Source organism: Mustelus asterias, chromosome 17, assembly GCF_964213995.1.
Source record: "Mustelus asterias chromosome 17, sMusAst1.hap1.1, whole genome shotgun sequence".
Taxonomy (NCBI): Eukaryota; Metazoa; Chordata; class Chondrichthyes; order Carcharhiniformes; family Triakidae; genus Mustelus; species Mustelus asterias.
The window spans coordinates 19062590-19085338 of record NC_135817.1 but is presented as its reverse complement, the minus strand read 5'-3'; the positions used below and the strand labels follow the sequence as shown (position 1 = coordinate 19085338).

Here is a 22749-nt window from a genome sequence, read left to right as displayed (position 1 = left end):
CAATGTCTGTTGGACTGTACCCTAGTGTGAATCAATGTCTGTGGAACTGTGCCCCAGTGTAAATGAGTGTCTGTGGAACTGTATCCCAGTGTGAATTAGTATCTGTGGAACTGTATCCCAGTAGTGAATTAGTATCTGTGGAACTGTATCCCAGTGTGAATCAGTTTCCATGGGACTGTCCCCCAGTGTGAATTAGTATCTGTGGAACTGTATCCCAGTGTGAATCAGTTTCCATGGGACTGTCCCCCAGTGTGAATCTGTGTATGTGAGACTGTACCCCAGTGTGAATCAGTTTCCATGGGACTGTACCCCAGTGTGAATCTGTGTATGTGAGACTGTACCCCAGTGTGAATACATGTCTGTGGGAGTATACCAGAGTGTGTATCATTCCCCGCAGGACTGTACACCAGTGTGTATCAGTGTCTGTGGGACTTTACGTAGTCATGATGTGGAGATGCCGGCGTTGGACTGGGGTAAACACAGTAAGAAGTTTAACAACACTTTACGGACTTTACGTACCCAGTGTGAATCAGCGTCTGTGGGACTGTACCCCGGTGTGAATCAGCGTCTGTGGGACTGTACCCCAGTGTGAATCAGTATCTGGTGGACTGTATGCAAACCAGTGTGAATCAGTGTCTGTGGGACTGTAATCCAGTGTGAATCAGTGTGTGTGGGACTGTACCACAGTGTGAATCAGTGTCTGTTGGACAGTATGCACCCCAGTGTGTATCAGTGTCTGTGGGACTGTACCCCATTGTGAATCAGTGTCTGTGGGACTGTAATCCAGTTTTAATCAGTGTAAGTAGGACTGTACGCCAGTGTGAATACATGTCTGTGGGAGTATACCAGAATGTGTATCAGTGCCTGGAGGACTGTACCTCAGTGTGAATCAGTGTCTGTGGGACTGTATCCCAGTGTGAATCAGCGTCTGTGAGACAGTACGCCAGTGTGAATCAGTGTCTGTTGGACAGCATGCACCCCAGTGTGCATCAATGTCTGTGGGACTGTACCCCAGTGTGAATCAGCATCTGTGGGACTGTACTCCAGTGTGTGACTCAGTGTCTGTGGGACTGTACCCCAGTGTGAATACATGTCTGTGGGAGTATACCAGAGTGTGTATCAGTGCCTGGAGGACTGTACGCCAGTGTGTATCAGTGTCTGTGGGACTTTATCTACCCCAGTGTGAATCAGCGTCTGTGGGACTGTACTCCGGTGTGAATCAGTGTCTGTGGGACTGTACCCCAGTGTGAATCAATGTCTGTGGGACTGTACCCCAGCAGTGAATTAATATCTGTGGGACTGTACCCCAGTGTGAATCAGTTTCCATGGGACTGTACCCCAGTGTGAATCTGTGTCTGTGAGACTGTACCCCAGTGTGAATCAGTCTCCATGGGACTGTGCCCCAGTGTGAATCAGTGTCTGTGGAACTGTATCCCAGTAGTGAATTAATATCTGTGGGACTGTACCCCAGTGTGAATCAGTTTCCATGGGACTGTACCCCAGTGTGAATCTGTGTCTTTGAGACTGTACCCCAGTGTGAATCCGTATCCATGGGACTGTACCCCAGTGAGAATCAGTGTCTGTGGGTCTGTAGCCCAGTCTGAATCCATGTCTGTTGGACCTTATGCATCCCAGTGTGTATTAGTGTCTGTGGGACTGTACGTACTGCAGTGTGAATCAGTGTGCGTGAGTCTGTACACCAGTGTGAATGTGTGTGTGGGACTGTACCCCAGTGTGAATCAGTGTCTGTGAGACTGTACCCCCATGTAAATCGAGGTCTGTGGGACGGTATGTACCCCAGTGTGAATCTGTGCGTGTGGGATTGTACCCCCATGTAAATCAGTGTCTGTAGGACTGTACTGCAGTGTGAATCAGTTTCTGTGGGACTGTACCGCAGTGTGAATCAGTGTCTATGGGACTGTACCGCAATGTGAATCAGTATCTGTGGGACCGTACTGCAGTGTGAATCAGTTTCTGTGGGACTGTACCCCATTGTGAATCAGTGTCTGTGGGGCTGTACCCCAGTGTGAATCAGTGTCTGGAGGACTGTACCCCAGAGTGAATCAGTGTCTGTGGGACTGCATTTCAGTGTGAATCATTATATGGTGGACTGTATGCAAACCAGTGTGTATCAGTGTCTGTGGGACTGTACTGCAGTGTGAATCAGTTTCTGTGGGACTGTACTGCAGTGTGAATCAGTGTGTGTGGGACTGTACCCCAGTGTGAATCAGTGTCTGGAGGACTGTACCCCAGTGTGAATCAGTGTGTGTGGGACTGTGCCCCAGTGTGAATACATGTCTGTGGGACTGTACCCCAGTGTAAATCAGTGTCTGTGAGACGGTACCCTGTGTGAATCACCATCTGTGAGACAGCACCCCAGTGTGAATCAGTATCGGTCGGACTGTACCCCAGTGTGAATCAGTGTCTGTTGGACAGTATGCACCCCAGTGTGTATCAGTGTCTGTGGGACTGTATCCCATTGTGAATGAGTGTCTGTGGGACTTTACGTACCCCAATGTGAATCAGCATCTGTGGGACTGTACCCCAGTGTGAATACATGTCTGTGGGAGTATACCAGAGTGTGAATCAATGTCTGTGTGACCGTACCCTAGTGTGAATCAATGTCTGTGGGACTGTACCCCAGTGTGAATCAGTGTCCGTGGGGTGTACCCCAGTGTGAATCAATGTCTGTGGGACTGTACCCCAGTGTGAATCAGTGTCCGTGGGGTGTACCCCAGTGTGAATCAATGTCTGTGGGACTGTACCCCAGTGTGAATCAGTGTCCGTGGGGTGTACCCCAGTGTGAATCAATGTCTGTGGGACTGTACCCCGGTGTGAATCAGTGTCTGTGGGACTGTAATCCAGTTTGAATCAGCGTCTGTGGGACTGTGCCCCAGTGTAGATCAGTGTCTGTGGAACTGTATCCCAATAGTGAATTAATATCTGTGGGACTGTACCCCAGTGTGAATCAGTTTCCATGGGACTGTACCCCAGTGTGAATCTGTGTCTGTGAGACTGTACCCCAGTGTGAATCAGTCTCCATGGGACTGTACCCCAGTGTGAATCTGTGTATGTGAGACTGTACCCCAGTGTGAATACATGTCTGTGGGAGTATACCAGAGTGTGTATCATTCCCCGCAGGACTGTACACCAGTGTGTATCAGTGTCTGTGGGACTTTACGTAGTCATGATGTGGAGATGCCGGCGTTGGACTGGGGTAAACACAGTAAGAAGTTTAACAACACTTTACGGACTTTACGTGCCCAGTGTGAATCAGCGTCTGTGGGACTGTACCCCGGTGTGAATCAGCGTCTGTGGGACTGTACCCCAGTGTGAATCAGTATCTGGTGGACTGTATGCAAACCAGTGTGAATCAGTGTCTGTGGGACTGTAATCCAGTGTGAATCAGTGTGTGTGGGACTGTACCACAGTGTGAATCAGTGTCTGTTGGACAGTATGCACCCCAGTGTGTATCAGTGTCTGTGGGACTGTACCCCATTGTGAATCAGTGTCTGTGGGACTGTAATCCAGTGTGAATCAGTGTAAGTAGGACTGTACGCCAGTGTGAATACATGTCTGTGGGAGTATACCAGAATGTGTATCAGTGCCTGGAGGACTGTACCTCAGTGTGAATCAGTGTCTGTGGGACTGTATCCCAGTGTGAATCAGCGTCTGTGAGACAGTACGCCAGTGTGAATCAGTGTCTGTTGGACAGCATGCACCCCAGTGTGCATCAATGTCTGTGGGACTGTACCCCAGTGTGAATCAGCATCTGTGGGACTGTACTCCAGTGTGTGACTCAGTGTCTGTGGGACTGTACCCCAGTGTGAATACATGTCTGTGGGAGTATACCAGAGTGTGTATCAGTGCCTGGAGGACTGTACGCCAGTGTGTATATGTGTCTGTGGGACTTTATCCACCCCAGTGTGAATCAGCGTCTGTGGGACTGTACTCCGGTGTGAATCAGTGTCTGTGGGACTGTACCCCAGTGTGAATCAATGTCTGTGGGACTGTACCCCAGCAGTGAATTAATATCTGTGGGACTGTACCCCAGTGTGAATCAGTTTCCATGGGACTGTACCCCAGTGTGAATCTGTGTCTGTGAGACTGTACCCCAGTGTGAATCAGTCTCCATGGGACTGTGCCCCAGTGTGAATCAGTGTCTGTGGAACTGTATCCCAGTAGTGAATTAATATCTGTGGGACTGTACCCCAGTGTGAATCAGTTTCCATGGGACTGTACCCCAGTGTGAATCTGTGTCTTTGAGACTGTACCCCAGTGTGAATCCGTATCCATGGGACTGTACCCCAGTGAGAATCAGTGTCTGTGGGACTGTAGCCCAGTCTGAATCCATGTCTGTTGGACCTTATGCATCCCAGTGTGTATCAGTGTCTGTGGGACTGTACGTACTGCAGTGTGAATCAGTGTGCGTGAGTCTGTACACCAGTGTGAATCAGTGTGCGTGAGTCTGTACACCAGTGTGAATGTGTGTGTGGGACTGTACCCCAGTGTGAATCAGTGTCTGTGAGACTGTACCCCCATGTAAATCGAGGTCTGTGGGACGGTATGTACCCCAGTGTGAATCTGTGCGTGTGGGATTGTACCCCCATGTAAATCAGTGTCTGTAGGACTGTACTGCAGTGTGAATCAGTTTCTGTGGGACTGTACCGCAGTGTGAATCAGTGTCTATGGGACTGTACCGCAATGTGAATCAGTATCTGTGGGACCGTACTGCAGTGTCAATCAGTTTCTGTGGGACTGTACCCCATTGTGAATCAGTGTCTGTGGGGCTGTACCCCAGTGTGAATCAGTGTCTGGAGGACTGTACCCCAGAGTGAATCAGTGTCTGTGGGACTGCATTTCAGTGTGAATCATTATATGGTGGACTGTATGCAAACCAGTGTGTATCAGTGTCTGTGGGACTGTACTGCAGTGTGAATCAGTTTCTGTGGGACTGTACTGCAGTGTGAATCAGTGTGTGTGGGACTGTACCCCAGTGTGAATCAGTGTCTGGAGGACTGTACCCCAGTGTGAATCAGTGTGTGTGGGACTGTGCCCCAGTGTGAATACATGTCTGTGGGACTGTACCCCAGTGTAAATCAGTGTCTGTGAGACTGTACCCTGTGTGAATCACCATCTGTGAGACAGCACCCCAGTGTGAATCAGTATCGGTCGGACTGTACCCCAGTGTGAATCAGTGTCTGTTGGACAGTATGCACCCCAGTGTGTATCAGTGTCTGTGGGACTGTATCCCATTGTGAATGAGTGTCTGTGGGACTTTACGTACCCCAATGTGAATCAGCATCTGTGGGACTGTACCCCAGTGTGAATACATGTCTGTGGGAGTATACCAGAGTGTGAATCAATGTCTGTGTGACTGTACCCTAGTGTGAATCAATGTCTGTGGGACTGTACCCCAGTGTGAATCAGTGTCCGTGGGGTGTACCCCAGTGTGAATCAATGTCTGTGGGACTGTACCCCAGTGTGAATCAGTGTCCGTGGGGTGTACCCCAGTGTGAATCAATGTCTGTGGGACTGTACCCCAGTGTGAATCAGTGTCCGTGGGGTGTACCCCAGTGTGAATCAATGTCTGTGGGACTGTACCCCGGTGTGAATCAGTGTCTGTGGGACTGTAATCCAGTTTGAATCAGCGTCTGTGGGACTGTGCCCCAGTGTAGATCAGTGTCTGTGGAACTGTATCCCAATAGTGAATTAATATCTGTGGGACTGTACCCCAGTGTGAATCAGTTTCCATGGGACTGTACCCCAGTGTGAATCTGTGTCTGTGAGACTGTACCCCAGTGTGAATCAGTCTCCATGGGACTGTACCCCAGTGTGAATCAGTGTCTGTGGGACTGTAGCCCAGTCTGAATCCATGTCTGTTGGACCTTATGCATCCCAGTGTGTATCAGTGTCTGTGGGACTGTACGTACTGCAGTGTGAATCAGTGTGTGTGAGTCTGTGGACCAGTGTGAATGTGTGTGTGGGACTGTACCCCAGTGTGAATCAGTGTCTGTGAGACTGTACCCCCATGTAAATCGGTGTCTGTGGGACGGTATGTACCCCAGTATGAATCTGTGCGTGTGGGATTGTACCCCCATGTAAATCAGTGTCTGTAGGACTGTACTGCAGTGTGAATCAGTTTCTGTGGGACTGTGCCCCAGTGTGAATCAGTGTCTGTGGGGCTGTACCCCAGTGTGAATCAGTGTCCGTGGGACTGTACTGCAGTGTGAATCAGTTTCTGTGGGACTGTACCCCAGTGTGAATCAGTTTCTGTGGGACTGTACCCCAGTGTGAATCAGTGTCTGTGGGACTGCATTTCCGTGTGTGAATCAGTATCTGGTGGACTGTACCCTGTGTGAATCACCATCTGTGAGACAGCACCCCAGTGTGAATCAGTGTCGGTCGGACTGTACCCCAGTGTGAATCAGTGTCTGTGGGACTGTACCACAGTGTGAATCAGCATCTGTGGCACTGTACCCCATTGTGAATCAGTGTCTGTTGGACAGTATGCACCCCAGTGTGTTTCAATGTCTGTGGGACTATATCCCATTGTGAATCAGTGTCTGTGGGACTTTACCCCAGTGTGTGACTCAGTGTCTGTGGGACTGTACCCCAGTGTGAATACATGTCTATGGGAGTATACCAGAGTGTGTATCAGTGCCTGGAGGACTGTACGCCAGTGTGTATCAGTGTCTGTGGGACTTTACCTACCCCAGTGTGAATCAGCGTCTGTGGGACTGTACCCCGGTGTGAATCAATGTCTGTGGGACTGTGCCCCAGTGTAAATCAGTGTCTGTGGAACTGTATCCCAGTAGTGAATTAGTATCTGTGGGACTGTACCCCAGTGTGAATCAGTGTCTATGGGACTGTACCCCAGTGTGAATCTGTGTCTGTGAGACTGTACCCCAGTGTAAATCAGTGTCTGTGGGGTGTACCCCAGTGTGAATCAGTGTCTGTGGGACTGTACCACTGCGTGAATCTGTGTCTGTGTGACTGTACCTGAGTGTGTATCGGTGCCTGTAGGACTGTTCCTCAGTGTGAATCAGTGTCTGTGGGACTGTAGCCCAGTCTGAATCCATGTCTGTTGGACCTTATGCATCCCAGTGTGTATCAGTGTCTGTGGGACTGCACCCCAGTGTGAATCAGTGTCAGTGAGACTGTACCCTGTATGAATCAATGTCTGTGGGACTGCACCCCAGTGTGAATACGTGTCTGTGGGAGTATTGCAGAGTGTGTATCAGTGCCTGGAGGACTGTACCTCAGTGTAAATCAGTGTCTGTGGGACTGTATCCCAGTGTCAATCAGTGTCTGTTGGACAGTATGCACCCCAGTGTGTATCAGTGTCTGTGGGACTGTACCCCATTGTGAATCAGTGTCTGTGGGACTGTAATCCAGTTTGAATCAGTGTAAGTGGGACTGTCCGCCAGTGTAAATCAGTGTCTGTGGAACTGTATCCCAGTAGTGAATTAGTATCTGTGGGACTGTACCCCAGTGTGAATCAGTTTCCATGGGACTGTACCCCAGTGTAAATCTGTGTCTGTGGGACTGTACCCCAGTGTGAATCAGTTTCCATGGGACTGTACCCCAGTGTGAATCTGTGTCTGTGAGACTGTACCCCAGTGTAAATCAGTCTCCATGGGACTGTACCCCAGTGTGAATCAGTGTCTGTGGGACTGTACCCCTGCGTGAATCCGTGTCTGTGTGACTGTACCCGAGTGTGTATCGGTGCCTGTAGGACTGTACCTCAGTGTGAATCAGTGTCTGTGGGACTGTAGCCCAGTCTGAATCCATGTCTGCTGGACCTTATGCATCCCAGTGTGTATCAGTGTCTGTGGGACTGTACGTACTGCAGTGTGAATCAGTGTGCGTGAGTCTGTACACCAGTGTGAATGTGTGTGTGGGACTGTACCCCAGTGTGAATCAGTGTCTGTGAGACTGTACCCCCATGTAAATCGAGGTCTGTGGGACGGTATGTACCCCAGTGTGAATCTGTGCGTGTGGGATTGTACCCCCATGTAAATCAGTGTCTGTAGGACTGTACTGCAGTGTGAATCAGTTTCTGTGGGACTGTACCGCAGTGTGAATCAGTGTCTATGGGACTGTACCGCAATGTGAATCAGTATCTGTGGGACCGTACTGCAGTGTGAATCAGTTTCTGTGGGACTGTACCCCATTGTGAATCAGTGTCTGTGGGGCTGTACCCCAGTGTGAATCAGTGTCTGGAGGACTGTACCCCAGAGTGAATCAGTGTCTGTGGGACTGCATTTCAGTGTGAATCATTATATGGTGGACTGTATGCAAACCAGTGTGTATCAGTGTCTGTGGGACTGTACTGCAGTGTGAATCAGTGTGTGTGGGACTGTACCCCAGTGTGAATCAGTGTCTGGAGGCCTGTACCCCAGTGTGAATCAGTGTGTGTGGGACTGTGCCCCAGTGTGAATACATGTCTGTGGGACTGTACCCCAGTGTAAATCAGTGTATGTGAGACTGTACCCTGTGTGAATCACCATCTGTGAGACAGCACCCCAGTGTGAATCAGTATCGGTCGGACTGTACCCCAGTGTGAATCAGTGTCTGTTGGACAGTATGCACCCCAGTGTGTATCAGTGTCTGTGGGACTGTATCCCATTGTGAATGAGTGTCTGTGGGACTTTACGTACCCCAATGTGAATCAGCATCTGTGGGACTGTACCCCAGTGTGAATACATGTCTGTGGGAGTATACCAGAGTGTGAATCAATGTCTGTGTGACTGTACCCTAGTGTGAATCAATGTCTGTGGGACTGTACCCCAGTGTGAATCAGTGTCCGTGGGGTGTACCCCAGTGTGAATCAATGTCTGTGGGACTGTACCCCAGTGTGAATCAGTGTCCGTGGGGTGTACCCCAGTGTGAATCAATGTCTGTGGGACTGTACCCCAGTGTGAATCAGTGTCCGTGGGGTGTACCCCAGTGTGAATCAATGTCTGTGGGACTGTACCCCAGTGTGAATCAGTGTCCGTGGGGTGTACCCCAGTGTGAATCAATGTCTGTGGGACTGTACCCCGGTGTGAATCAGTGTCTGTGGGACTGTAATCCAGTTTGAATCAGCGTCTGTGGGACTGTGCCCCAGTGTAGATCAGTGTCTGTGGAACTGTATCCCAATAGTGAATTAATATCTGTGGGACTGTACCCCAGTGTGAATCAGTTTCCATGGGACTGTACCCCAGTGTGAATCTGTGTCTGTGAGACTGTACCCCAGTGTGAATCAGTCTCTATGGGACTGTACCCCAGTGTGAATCTGTGTCTGTGAGACTGTACCCCAGTGTAAATCAGTCTCCATGGGACTGTACCCCAGTGTGAATCAGTGTCTGTGGGACTGTACCCCTGCGTGAATCCGTGTCTGTGTGACTGTACCCGAGTGTGTATCGGTGCCTGTAGGACTGTACCTCAGTGTGAATCAGTGTCTGTGGGACTGTAGCCCAGTCTGAATCCATGTCTGCTGGACCTTATGCATCCCAGTGTGTATCAGTGTCTGTGGGACTGTACGTACTGCAGTGTGAATCAGTGTGCGTGAGTCTGTACACCAGTGTGAATGTGTGTGTGGGACTGTACCCCAGTGTGAATCAGTGTCTGTGAGACTGTACCCCCATGTAAATCGAGGTCTGTGGGACGGTATGTACCCCAGTGTGAATCTGTGCGTGTGGGATTGTACCCCCATGTAAATCAGTGTCTGTAGGACTGTACTGCAGTGTGAATCAGTTTCTGTGGGACTGTACCGCAGTGTGAATCAGTGTCTATGGGACTGTACCGCAATGTGAATCAGTATCTGTGGGACCGTACTGCAGTGTGAATCAGTTTCTGTGGGACTGTACCCCATTGTGAATCAGTGTCTGTGGGGCTGTACCCCAGTGTGAATCAGTGTCTGGAGGACTGTACCCCAGAGTGAATCAGTGTCTGTGGGACTGCATTTCAGTGTGAATCATTATATGGTGGACTGTATGCAAACCAGTGTGTATCAGTGTCTGTGGGACTGTACTGCAGTGTGAATCAGTGTGTGTGGGACTGTACCCCAGTGTGAATCAGTGTCTGGAGGCCTGTACCCCAGTGTGAATCAGTGTGTGTGGGACTGTGCCCCAGTGTGAATACATGTCTGTGGGACTGTACCCCAGTGTAAATCAGTGTCTGTGAGACTGTACCCTGTGTGAATCACCATCTGTGAGACAGCACCCCAGTGTGAATCAGTATCGGTCGGACTGTACCCCAGTGTGAATCAGTGTCTGTTGGACAGTATGCACCCCAGTGTGTATCAGTGTCTGTGGGACTGTATCCCATTGTGAATGAGTGTCTGTGGGACTTTACGTACCCCAATGTGAATCAGCATCTGTGGGACTGTACCCCAGTGTGAATACATGTCTGTGGGAGTATACCAGAGTGTGAATCAATGTCTGTGTGACTGTACCCTAGTGTGAATCAATGTCTGTGGGACTGTACCCCAGTGTGAATCAGTGTCCGTGGGGTGTACCCCAGTGTGAATCAATGTCTGTGGGACTGTACCCCAGTGTGAATCAGTGTCCGTGGGGTGTACCCCAGTGTGAATCAATGTCTGTGGGACTGTACCCCAGTGTGAATCAGTGTCCGTGGGGTGTACCCCAGTGTGAATCAATGTCTGTGGGACTGTACCCCAGTGTGAATCAGTGTCCGTGGGGTGTACCCCAGTGTGAATCAATGTCTGTGGGACTGTACCCCGGTGTGAATCAGTGTCTGTGGGACTGTAATCCAGTTTGAATCAGCGTCTGTGGGACTGTGCCCCAATGTAGATCAGTGTCTGTGGAACTGTATCCCAATAGTGAATTAATATCTGTGGGACTGTACCCCAGTGTGAATCAGTTTCCATGGGACTGTACCCCAGTGTGAATCTGTGTCTGTGAGACTGTACCCCAGTGTGAATCAGTCTCTATGGGACTGTACCCCAGTGTGAATCAGTGTCTGTGGGTCTGTAGCCCAGTCTGAATCCATGTCTGTTGGACCTTATGCATCCCAGTGTGTATCAGTGTCTGTGGGACTGTACGTACTGCAGTGTGAATCAGTGTGTGTGAGTCTGTGGACCAGTGTGAATGTGTGTGTGGGACTGTACCCCAGTGTGAATCAGTGTCTGTGAGACTGTACCCCCATGTAAATCGGTGTCTGTGGGACGGTATGTACCCCAGTATGAATCTGTGCGTGTGGGATTGTACCCCCATGTAAATCAGTGTCTGTAGGACTGTACTGCAGTGTGAATCAGTTTCTGTGGGACTGTGCCCCAGTGTGAATCAGTGTCTGTGGGGCTGTACCCCAGTGTGAATCAGTGTCCGTGGGACTGTACTGCAGTGTGAATCAGTTTCTGTGGGACTGTACCCCAGTGTGAATCAGTTTCTGTGGGACTGTACCCCAGTGTGAATCAGTGTCTGTGGGACTGCATTTCCGTGTGAATCAGTATCTGGTGGACTGTACCCTGTGTGAATCACCATCTGTGAGACAGCACCCCAGTGTGAATCAGTGTCGGTCGGACTGTACCCCAGTGTGAATCAGTGTCTGTGGGACTGTACCACAGTGTGAATCAGCATCTGTGGCACTGTACCCCATTGTGAATCAGTGTCTGTTGGACAGTATGCACCCCAGTGTGTTTCAATGTCTGTGGGACTATATCCCATTGTGAATCAGTGTCTGTGGGACTTTACCCCAGTGTGTGACTCAGTGTCTGTGGGACTGTACCCCAGTGTGAATACATGTCTATGGGAGTATACCAGAGTGTGTATCAGTGCCTGGAGGACTGTACGCCAGTGTGTATCAGTGTCTGTGGGACTTTACCTACCCCAGTGTGAATCAGCGTCTGTGGGACTGTACCCCGGTGTGAATCAATGTCTGTGGGACTGTGCCCCAGTGTAAATCAGTGTCTGTGGAACTGTATCCCAGTAGTGAATTAGTATCTGTGGGACTGTACCCCAGTGTGAATCAGTGTCTATGGGACTGTACCCCAGTGTGAATCTGTGTCTGTGAGACTGTACCCCAGTGTAAATCAGTGTCTGTGGGGTGTACCCCAGTGTGAATCAGTGTCTGTGGGACTGTACCACTGCGTGAATCTGTGTCTGTGTGACTGTACCTGAGTGTGTATCGGTGCCTGTAGGACTGTTCCTCAGTGTGAATCAGTGTCTGTGGGACTGTAGCCCAGTCTGAATCCATGTCTGTTGGACCTTATGCATCCCAGTGTGTATCAGTGTCTGTGGGACTGCACCCCAGTGTGAATCAGTGTCAGTGAGACTGTACCCTGTATGAATCAATGTCTGTGGGACTGCACCCCAGTGTGAATACGTGTCTGTGGGAGTATTGCAGAGTGTGTATCAGTGCCTGGAGGACTGTACCTCAGTGTGAATCAGTGTCTGTGGGACTGTATCCCAGTGTCAATCAGTGTCTGTTGGACAGTATGCACCCCAGTGTGTATCAGTGTCTGTGGGACTGTACCCCATTGTGAATCAGTGTCTGTGGGACTGTAATCCAGTTTGAATCAGTGTAAGTGGGACTGTCCGCCAGTGTGAATACATGTCTGTGGGAGTATACCAGAATGTGAATCAGGGTCTGTGGGACTGTATCCCAGTGTGAATCAGTGTCTGTGGGACTGTACGTCAGTGTGAAACAGTGTCTGTTGGACAGTATGCACCCCAGTGTGTATCAATGTCTGTGGGACTGTACCCCATTGTGAATCAGTGTCTGTGGGACTGTAACCCAGTTTGAATCAGTGTAAGTGGGACTGTACCCCAGTGTGAATACATGTCTGTGTGAGTATACCAGAGTGTGTATCAGTGCCTGGAGGACTGTACGCCAGTGTGTATCAGTGCCTGTGGGACTTTACGTACCCAGTGTGAATCAGCGTCTGTGGGACTGTACCCCGGTGTGAATCATTTTCTGTGGGACACAACCCCAGTGTGAATCAGTGTCTGTTGGACCGTACTGCAGTGTGAATCAGTTTCTGTGGGACTGTACCCCAGTGTGAATCAGTGTCTGTGGGACTGTACCCCAGTGTGAATCAGTGTCTGTGGGACTGTACCCCAGTGTGAATCAGTGTCTGTGGGTCATACCCCAGTGTGAATACGTATCTGTGGGAGTATACCCGAGTGTGTATCAGTGCCTGGAGGACTGTACCCCAGTGTGACTCAGTGCCTGTGGGACTGCACCCCAGTGTGAATCAGTATCTGGTGGACTGTATGCAAACCAGGGTGTATCAGTGTCTGTGGGACTGTACGTACTGCAGGGTGAATCAGTGTGTGTGGGACTGTACCCCAGTGTGAATCAGTGTCTGTTGGACAGTATGCACCCCAGTGTGTATCAGTGTCTGTGGGACTGTACCCCATTGTGAATCAGTGTCTGTGGGACTGTAATCCAGTGTGAATCAGTGTAAGTGGGACTGTACGCCAGTGTGAATATATGTCTGTGGGAGTATACCAGAATGTGTATCTGTGCCTGGAGGACTGTACCTCAGTGTGAATCAGTGTCTGTGGGACTGTACGCCAGTGTGAATCAGTGTCTGTTGGACAGTATGCACCCCAGTGTGTATCAATGTCTGTGGGACTGTACCCCATTGTGAATCAGTGTCTGTGGGACTTTACGTACCCCAGTGTGAATCAGCATCTGTGGGACTGTACCCCAGTGTGTGACTCAGTGTCTGTGGGACTGTACCCCAGTGTGAATACATGTCTGTGGGAGTATACCAGAGTGTGTATCAGTGCCTGGAGGACTGTACGCCAGTGTGTATCAGTGTCTGTGGGACTTTATCTACCCCAGTGTGAATCAGCGTCTGTGGGACTGTACCCCGGTGTGAATCAGTGTCTGTGGGACTGTACCCCAGTGTAAATCAGTGTCTGTGGAACTGTATCCCCGTAGTGAATTAGTATCTGTGGGACTGTACCCCAGAGTGAATCAGTTTCCATGGGACTGTACCCCAGTGTGAATCTGTGTCTGTGAGACTGTACCCCAGTGTGAATCAGTCTCCATGGGACTGTACCCCAGTGTGAATCAGTGTCTGTGGGACTGTACCCCTGCGTGAATCCGTGTCTGTGTGACTGTACCCGAGTGTGTATCGGTGCCTGTAGGCCGGTACCTCAGTGTGAATCAGTGTCTGTGGGACTGTAGCCCAGTCTGAATCCATGTCTGTTGGACCTTATGCATCCCAGTGTGTATCAGTGTCTGTGGGACTGTACGTACTGCAGTGTGAATCAGTGTGTGTGAGTCTGTACACCAGTGTGAATGTGTGTGTGGGACTGTACCCCAGTGTGAATCAGTGTCTGTGAGATTGTACCCCCATGTGAATCGGTGTCTGTGGGACGGTAGGTACCCCAGTATGAATCTGTGCGTGTGGGATTGTACCCCCATGTAAATCAGTGTCTTTAGGACTGTAACCCTCTGTGAATCAATGTCTCTGAGACTGTACCCCGTTGTGAATCAGTGTCTGTGAGACTATATGTACCCCAGTCTGAATCAGTGTCTGTGCTACTGTACCCCAGTGTGAATCAATGTCTGTGAGACTGTACGTACCCCAGTGTGAATCAATGTCTGTGAGACTGTACGTACTCCAGTATGAATCGGTAACTGTTGAACTGTACTCCAATGAAAATCTGTGCTTTCAAGAATGGGGTGAATTGGCGAAAGTAAAACGGAACTTCCTGTTACCATTCATGTCATATTGCAGACTTCATATGCCCACTTCAGAGTTTAAGTTGGAAAGGAATATGTATTTTAATTTTGTTAAAACAGCTCAAGAATTTAGTAGTTAGAACAAAGACAATTACAGGACAGGAGCAGGGTCTTCATCCCTCCAAGCCTGCAGCGACCGTGCTGCCCTACTGAACTAAACCTCTCTCTGTTTCTGGGGACTATATCCCTCTATTCCCATCCTATTCATGTATTTGACCAGATACTCCTTAAAAATCACTATCGTATCTGCTTCCACTATCTCCCCCGGCAGCAAGTTCTAGGCACCCACCACCATCTGTGTGAAAAACCTGCCTCCTACATCTCCTTTAAACCTTGCCCCTTGCACCTTAAACTTATGCCCCCTAGTAATTGACTCTTCCACCCTGGGAAGAAGCTTCTGACTATCCACTCTCTCCATGCCCCTCATAATCTATATGCCCTCATATAGGCGGCACGGTAGCACAGTGGTTAGCACTGCTGCTTCACAGCTCCAGGATCCCGGGTTCGATTCCCGGCTCGGGTCACTGTCTGTGTGGAGTTTGCACATTCTCCTCGTGTCTGCGTGGGTTTCCTCCGGGTGCTCCGGTTTCCTCCCACAGTCCAAAGATGTGCGGGTTAGGTTGATTGGCCAGGTTAAAAATTGTCCCTTAGAGTTCTGGGATGCGTAGGTTAGAGGGATTAGCGGGTAAAATATGTGGGGGGAGGGCCTGGGTGGGATTGTGGTCGGTGCAGACTCGATGGGCCGAATGGCCTCCTTCTGCACTGTAGTGTTTCTATGTTCTATGTTCTATAATAAGGGCGGCACGGTAGCACAGTGGTTAGCACTGCTGCTTCACAGCTCCAGGGTCCCAGGTTCGATTCCCGGCTCGGGTCACTGTCTGTGTGGAGTTTGCATATTCTCCTCGTGTCTACGTGGGTTTCCCCCGGGTGCTCCAGTTTCCTCCCACAGTCCAAAGATGTGCAGGTTAGGTTGATTGGCCAGGTTAAAAATTGCCCCTTAGAGTCCTGAGATGTGTAGGTTAGAGGGATTAGCAGGTAAATATGTGGGGGTAGGGCCTGGGTGGGATTGTGGTTGGTGCAGACTCGATGGGCCGAATGGCCTCCTTCTGCACTGTAGGGTTTCTATGATTTCTATGAATCTTGTACAGTACCCTCAAAATCTATTAGGTTGCCTCTCAACCTCTGTCGTCCAGTGAGAATAAACCAAGTTTCTTCAACCTCTCCTCATAGTTAATGCCCTCCATACCAGGCAACATCCTGGTGAATCTTTTCTGTACCCTCTCCACAGCCTCCACACCCTTCTGGTAGTGCGGCAACCAGAATTGAACACTATATTCCAAGTGCAGCCTAACTAAGGTTCTATAAAGCTGCCACATGACTTGCCAATTTTTAAACTCAATGCCCCGACCAATGAAGGCAAGCATGCCGTATGCCTTCTTGACTACCTTCTCCACCTGCATTGCCACGTTCAGTGACCTGTGTACCTGTACATCCAGATCCCTCTGACTATCAATACTCTTAAGGGTTCTGCCATTTACTTTTTATTTCCTATCTTTATTAGACCTTCGAAAATGCATTACATTTGTCCGGATTAAACTCCATCTGCCATCTCTCCGCCCAAGTCTCCAACTGATCTATATCCTGCTGTATCCTCTGACAGTCTTCATCACTATTCGCAAATCCACCAATCTTTGTGTCGTCCGCAAACTTACTAATCAATCCAGTTACATATTCCTCCAAATCATTTATATATATTACAAGCAGCAAAGGTCCCAGCACTGATACCTGAGGAACGCCACTAGTCACAGCCCTCCATTCAGAAATGCACCCTTCCACTGCTATCCTCCGTCTTCTTTGACCGAGCCAGTTCTGTATCCACCTTGCCAGCTCACCTCTGATTCCATGTGTCTTCACCTCCTGTACCAGTCTACCATGAGGGACCTTGTTAAAAGCTTCACTGAAGTCCATGTCGACAACATCCACTGCCCTACCCTCATCAATCATCTTCGTCACTTCTCGGAAAAACTGAATAAGTTAGTGAGACACGACCTCCCCTTCACAAAACCATGTTGCCTCTCGCTAATACATCCACTTATTTCCAAGTGGGAGTAAATCCTGCCTCGAAGAATTCGCTCCATTAATTTCCCTATGCAAGGTTCGGATGTAAGGTTCACCGGCCTGTAATTATCTGGATTATTCTTGCTACCCTTCTTAAACAAAGGAACAACATTGGCTATTCTCCAATCCTCTGGGACCTCCCCTGTAGCCAGTGAGGATACAAAGATTTCTCTCAAGGCCCCAGCAATTTCCTCCCTTGCCTCCGTCAGTATTCTGGGGCATTTCCCATCAGGCCCTGGGGACTTGTCTACCTTAATGTTTCTCAAGACCCCCAATACGCCTCCTTTTTGATCTCAACATGATTCAAACTATCTATACACCCTTCCCCAGACTCATCATCCACCAAGTCCTTCTCTTTGGTAAATACTGATGCAAATAACTCATTTAACACCTCACCCATTTCCTCTGGTTCCACGCGTAGATTCCCTCCCCTGTCCTTGAATGGGCCAACCCTCTCTCAGGCTACCCTTTTGCTCTTTATATATGTATAAAAACCTTGAGATTTTCCTTAATCCTGCTGGCCAATGACTTTTCGTGACCCATTTCAGCCCTCCTTACTCCTTGCTTAAGTTTCTTTCTACTTTCTACTTGTATTCCACACTTGCTTCGTGTGTTCCCAGCCTCCTAGCTTTGACAAATGCTTCCTTTTCCTCTTTGACTAGGCTCACAATATCTCTCGTTATTCAAGGTTCCTGAAATTTGCCATACTTCATCCTTATAGGAATGTGCCAGTCCTGAATTCCTATCAACTTAGACTTGAGAGCCTCCCACATGCTAGTTAAAGGAACAAACAATAATCACTGACTGTTTAGTGAACCAATCAAGTTTTAAATTACGATCAGAATGTAACTTATTGTATATCTTTACAAACTCAGAATCTAAAAGAGTACTTCCATTGTCGACATGAATGCACAATAGATGCCCTAACTAGTTATTAGTCCGTAATCATCATTGTGGGTCTTGGATGATGTTGTCCATGGTTTGAATTTACAGATACTACTGGAGGCTAGGCTGTTGGTAAACCTTACCTTTTACTGAACATTTCACCAACCATGTACAGTACAGGCTCTACATAGAACTATCTCTCAACATACTTTGTCATGTGATCTCATATCACTGATTACGTGGACTATATATATGAATAAATATTTAACATCTCTCCCAAGTCTCTGAACTCCTCACTTGTCACTTATTTCATCATATTTTCCAATGTCACTCTCAATTATCATCATTTTGGGTCTTCGACGTGATTGTTCATGATCAGAAAGTATAGCTACCGATGGAAGCAAGGCTGTTGGTCAACTTTATTTTATATTGAAGATTACACTATGTAGAGTACAGGCTTAGTATGAGGCTCCATATAGAACTATTTGGTCTGGTAAGATCACGAGAGGCAAGAAATTGGGCATGGACCCAATTTTCCGCCTCTCGCGCAATCTTACTGACTCGCCATACCCACCAATCGGCGTGTCCAGCCAGTATGATCACCCCTATATATTTACATGTTTAACATGGACCCTTTGTACTCCACCTATAATCTGAAGGATTTTGTTCTTTGTAGACATGAATGCATATTGCATGTCTTTATCCAACTTCACTCACCTGATGAAGGGGCAATGCTCCGAAAGCTCGTGCTACCAAATAAACCTGTTGGACTTTAACCTGGTGCTGTGAGACTACTTAATGTATTTATCCAACTGGTTATAGCTGGGCCACATTACTATGTGATACATTGACTTGAGTTCTGATTGATGAGTGTCTGCCCTTGCTCAGCTTACTCACCTCTGAGTTAGGAATTCATCGGTACGTGTCTCCACTCCAGAGACTGGAGCACGGAATTCAGGCTGACACTTCCATTGCTTTACTGAGGTGACTAGCAGTGTGCAGAGGGCCTTTTAAACTGAGGCATCGGTGGCTCCCTGAGGTGGATGTTCAATATCTTGCCCTCTTCCTAACTTATTGTTAGAGTGGAAGGAGAGAGTGCGATTATCACCTGATCAGTTAGCAAGGTGAGAGTTCCCAGCACAAAGAATGTGAGAAGCTGTAGATCATAGAATCGCTACAGTGCAGAAGGAGGTCATTCGGCCCAACATGTCTGCACCGACTCTCTGACAGAGCACCCAACCCAGGCCCTGTCCCTGTAACCCCACATCTTTACCCCACTAATCCTGTTAACTTACACATTTTGGGACACTAAAGGGAAATTACTTTGGCCAATCCTGCACATCTTTGGACTATGGGAGGAAACCAGAACACCTGGAGGAACCCATGCAGACACGAGGAGAACATGCAAACAGAGTCACCCAAGGCCGGAATTGAACCTGGGTCCCTGGCACTGAGAGGCAACATTGAGAACCACTGTGCTACTGTACCGTCCATGTGTTGTGTGTGTGCAGGTGGCTGTGTAGGTGGGTGGAGGGTGTGTAGGTGGTTGTGTGTGTGGGTGGGGTGGGGGGGCAGGTAGAGGACAGTGACTGGATTTAACCCTCCCCCTTGTGCCAGGCTTATTTTACTGTGACTTCTCCGAGCACTGGGGATAATGGGATTCTGAAGATGAAGCAGGAATGATCATTCTAACCAACTGTGGTGCAACTCTCTGGCCTGTTTGAGTTTTGATGTGGAGATGCCGGCGTTGGACAGTAAGCACAGTAAGAAGTCTCACAACACCAGGTTAAAGTCCAACATGTTTATTTGGTAGCACAAGCTTTCGAAGTGTTGCTCCTTCTTCAGGTGAGTGAAGAATTGTGTTCACAAACAGGGCATACATAGACACAGACTCAATTTACAAGATAATGGTTGGAATGGTTGGACTCGCATTTTTGCTTTGCCACTGAAGCACTTGGAATAGTTGGACTCGCATTCCATCCATTATCTTGTAAATTGAGTCTGTGTCTCTATATGCCCTGTTTGTGAACATAACTCTTCACTCACCTGAAGAAGGAGCAACACTCTGAAAGCTTGTGCTGCCAAATAAACCTGTTGGACTTTAACCTGGTGTTGTGAGACTTCTTACTGTTTGAATTTTGCCATTTGATTTTTGCTTTGCCACTGAAGCGCTTTTGCAGAATAATGAACATTGCTGCTAACTGCAGCATGAATGTGAGTTCTCCTGGTGTCAGAAATAAAACTCATCTGGCCATTAACTCATTGCTGTTTGTGAAGGGCAAGAAATAGTTGCCAGCTTTCATACATTACAACAGTGACTACACTTCCTAATTACTCCATTTAAAGCACTTTCGAGTCATGTTCGAGTCATGGAATGTCTTGTTGAGGTTGTACAAGACATTGGTAAGGCCACACTTAGAATACTGTGTGCAATTCTGGTCACCCTATTATAGAAAGGATATTATTAAACGAGAAAGAGTGCAGAAAAGATTTACTAGGATGCTACCAGGACTTGATGGATTGAGTTATAAGGAGAGGCTGGATAGACTGGGACCTTTTTCTCTGGAGTGTAGGAGGCTGAGGGGTGATTTTATAGAGATCTATAAAATAATGGGGGGCATAGACAAGGTAGATAGTCAATATCTTTTCCCAAAGGTAGGGGAGCCTAAAACTAGAGGGCATAGGTTTAAGGTGAGAGGGGAAAGTGTCCAGAGGGGCAATTTTTTCACATAGAGGGTGGTGAGCGTCTGGAACAAGCTGCCAGAAGTAGTAGTAGAGGCGGATACAATTTTGTCTTTTAAAAAGCATTTAGATAGTTACATGGGTACGATGGGTATAGAGGGATATGGGTCAAATGCGGGCAATTGGGATTAGTTTAGGGGTTTTAAAAAAGAAAGGGCGGCATGGACAAGTTGGGTCGAAGGGCCTGTTTCCATGCTGTAAACCTCTATGTTGAATGGAATCAGGATCCCGAGTGTAAACTGAACCAATATTTTCTTTATTTTCATGTGAGTTGTGGCTGTTGACAATTGTGAACTGGTGGTCACATTAACTTTGAGACAGCCCGTGACACTTTGGACATTCCTCCCGGGACGATGACGGTGTAATTTTAGTTCCATCTTCATGGTTCAACCACCTGTTAATGCTTTTCACTTGGTAAATTTAATCAAGGGATTTGGAGGCAGGGAAAAAATAAAAGGAAGGTTATGCTCGGGTTCCCGACCAGGCCCCCAAGACAGTTCAGCCTATGTATCAGCAATTGATCCACAACCAGACTTTCAAAGTCCTGCCACAGGCCAGTCTGTTTTTTTTGTGTTCATTTTAGAGATGGTTTGAAACACATTTCAGCTATAAAGACAGGGATACAGCAATTTACCATATCCCCTCCTCTTTTGCTAGCTGGTGCCTTTGATCCCAGTTGCCCTTTATCTTGAAATACCTATAAAAACCTTCCCTAATCCCAGTGTAGACATGTTAGCCTCCTCCCCCTGCGCCTGATTGGCGAGTCTCAATCACAGCCTCCTCCAGCTCCCTGCAGCTGATCAGAGCTTGGCTTACATGAACGAAGGAAGCAAGCAGATATGTCTCCCTCCTGCTAACTTGCTCTCACAGACCAGAGGGGGAGAGTGCGGTTATCATCTGGTCAAATTAGTATGGAGCGATTTCCCAGCGCAAAGTTTAAACAAAGAATGTGAGAAGCTGATAGATCCCGGTGTGTGTTTGTGTGGGGGACAGTGAATGGATTTAACCCTCCCCCTTGTGCCAAGTTTTTTTGTATTTTGTTGACTGCAGACTTCTCCGTGCACTGTGGATAATGGGATTCTGAAGATGAAGCAGGTACGATCATTCTAACCAACTGTGGCACACTCTTTGGCCTGTTTGAGAGCTTTGCCATTTGATTTTTTTTTGCCTTGCCACTGAAGCACTTTTTTTCTTGCAGAATAGTGAACATTGCTGCGAGTTGAATGGAATCACTGGTCTAAGTCTCTGTCAGTTAATTAGTGGGCAGCCAGTAGGAAGTCTGGCAAGTTTTTTTTACTCTGTTGTGTTGTCTGGATCCTTTGATCACTTGTGTGTGGCGAATGGACGTGCGGTGTCTCCAAGGTAACCCATACTTGTAGGTTGGTGGGAACAGAAAAGATTCTTCAGCAGTGGACAAAGAGCAGTTCGTTAGCATACTTGATTTTAAACAGCAGATCTGTGCTGTAGCTTTACTCCATTTTAAATGGAGGTATGAGTCCTAAGCTGACAGTTTATTTTGCAAGGTCCAACTTTCTTTCAACTCTATTTCAGAGCTGGGATGATTTGGAGCATTAACTTCTTATTTCAAACGTACAAATCATAAATCTCAGCGTAGCCAGCCAGACACTGAAAAGTTAACCTCAGTACAACTCTGTGCTCAGAAATTCCTATATTATTTCTTCAGGAGACATTCGGAGCCTGCGATTCAGCCGTGCTGGACTGATTAAGATGACTTACGTTACTTAAGACCACGTTGGCTGCATCCTGTGAGAATTAAATGGCATTTAGTCTGGTAGCAATGATCCATTGTCACACTTTCTCCTTCAGACTGGATCTAACAGGAGTGCGATTTGCAATCATTTCAAATTCAGCATACCTCGCCTGTGTTGGACTTAATGATCTATTTTGTTGTCTGGAGTCACAGATGGGTGTTTCATCCAGTCTATCGCAATTAACGAAATGATTGGGAAAGATAACTTGGTAGGTGCATGTGTTTGGATTTGACTTGTTTGTAATTAAGGGGAGCGAAACAAGTTGAAACTCCACCTCCTTTCACCCCACCTTTTCAAACTGATCTTATTCCAATTTAGGCAGTTTGATGTGATTTCTGAGTGACTGTAGGCTCCGGCACGCTTGTGTGTGATTCTCTGGGTAACCTGCAGAGGTCAGGCAATGGAAAGAGCAGCAGCGTGTGAGCGATCTTTCCCCCAGTTTCCCCCGCCACATACACCCCCATCCGTAAACTGGAGCTCATCTCTGTTGTTTGAGTTTACTATAAAGGAGGAGGAGGGGGGGACA

General features: G+C 48.2%; 1 protein-coding gene across 2 annotated transcripts in view; it reads left to right on the top strand.

Annotated features, from left to right (window-relative positions):
* Positions 1–22749, top strand: part of LOC144506363 (E3 ubiquitin-protein ligase Midline-1) — a 664229-nt gene that overhangs the window by 278399 nt on the left and 363081 nt on the right. The window contains exon 1 of one of the 2 annotated variants that reach the window (XM_078232376.1): positions 21503–21546. The exons of the other annotated variant lie outside the window; for it this stretch is intronic. The gene's annotated coding sequence lies outside the window, so the exon portion shown is untranslated. Of the gene's footprint in view, positions 1–21502; positions 21547–22749 lie in introns of those variants that run through there. 2 annotated transcript variants of the gene reach the window in all.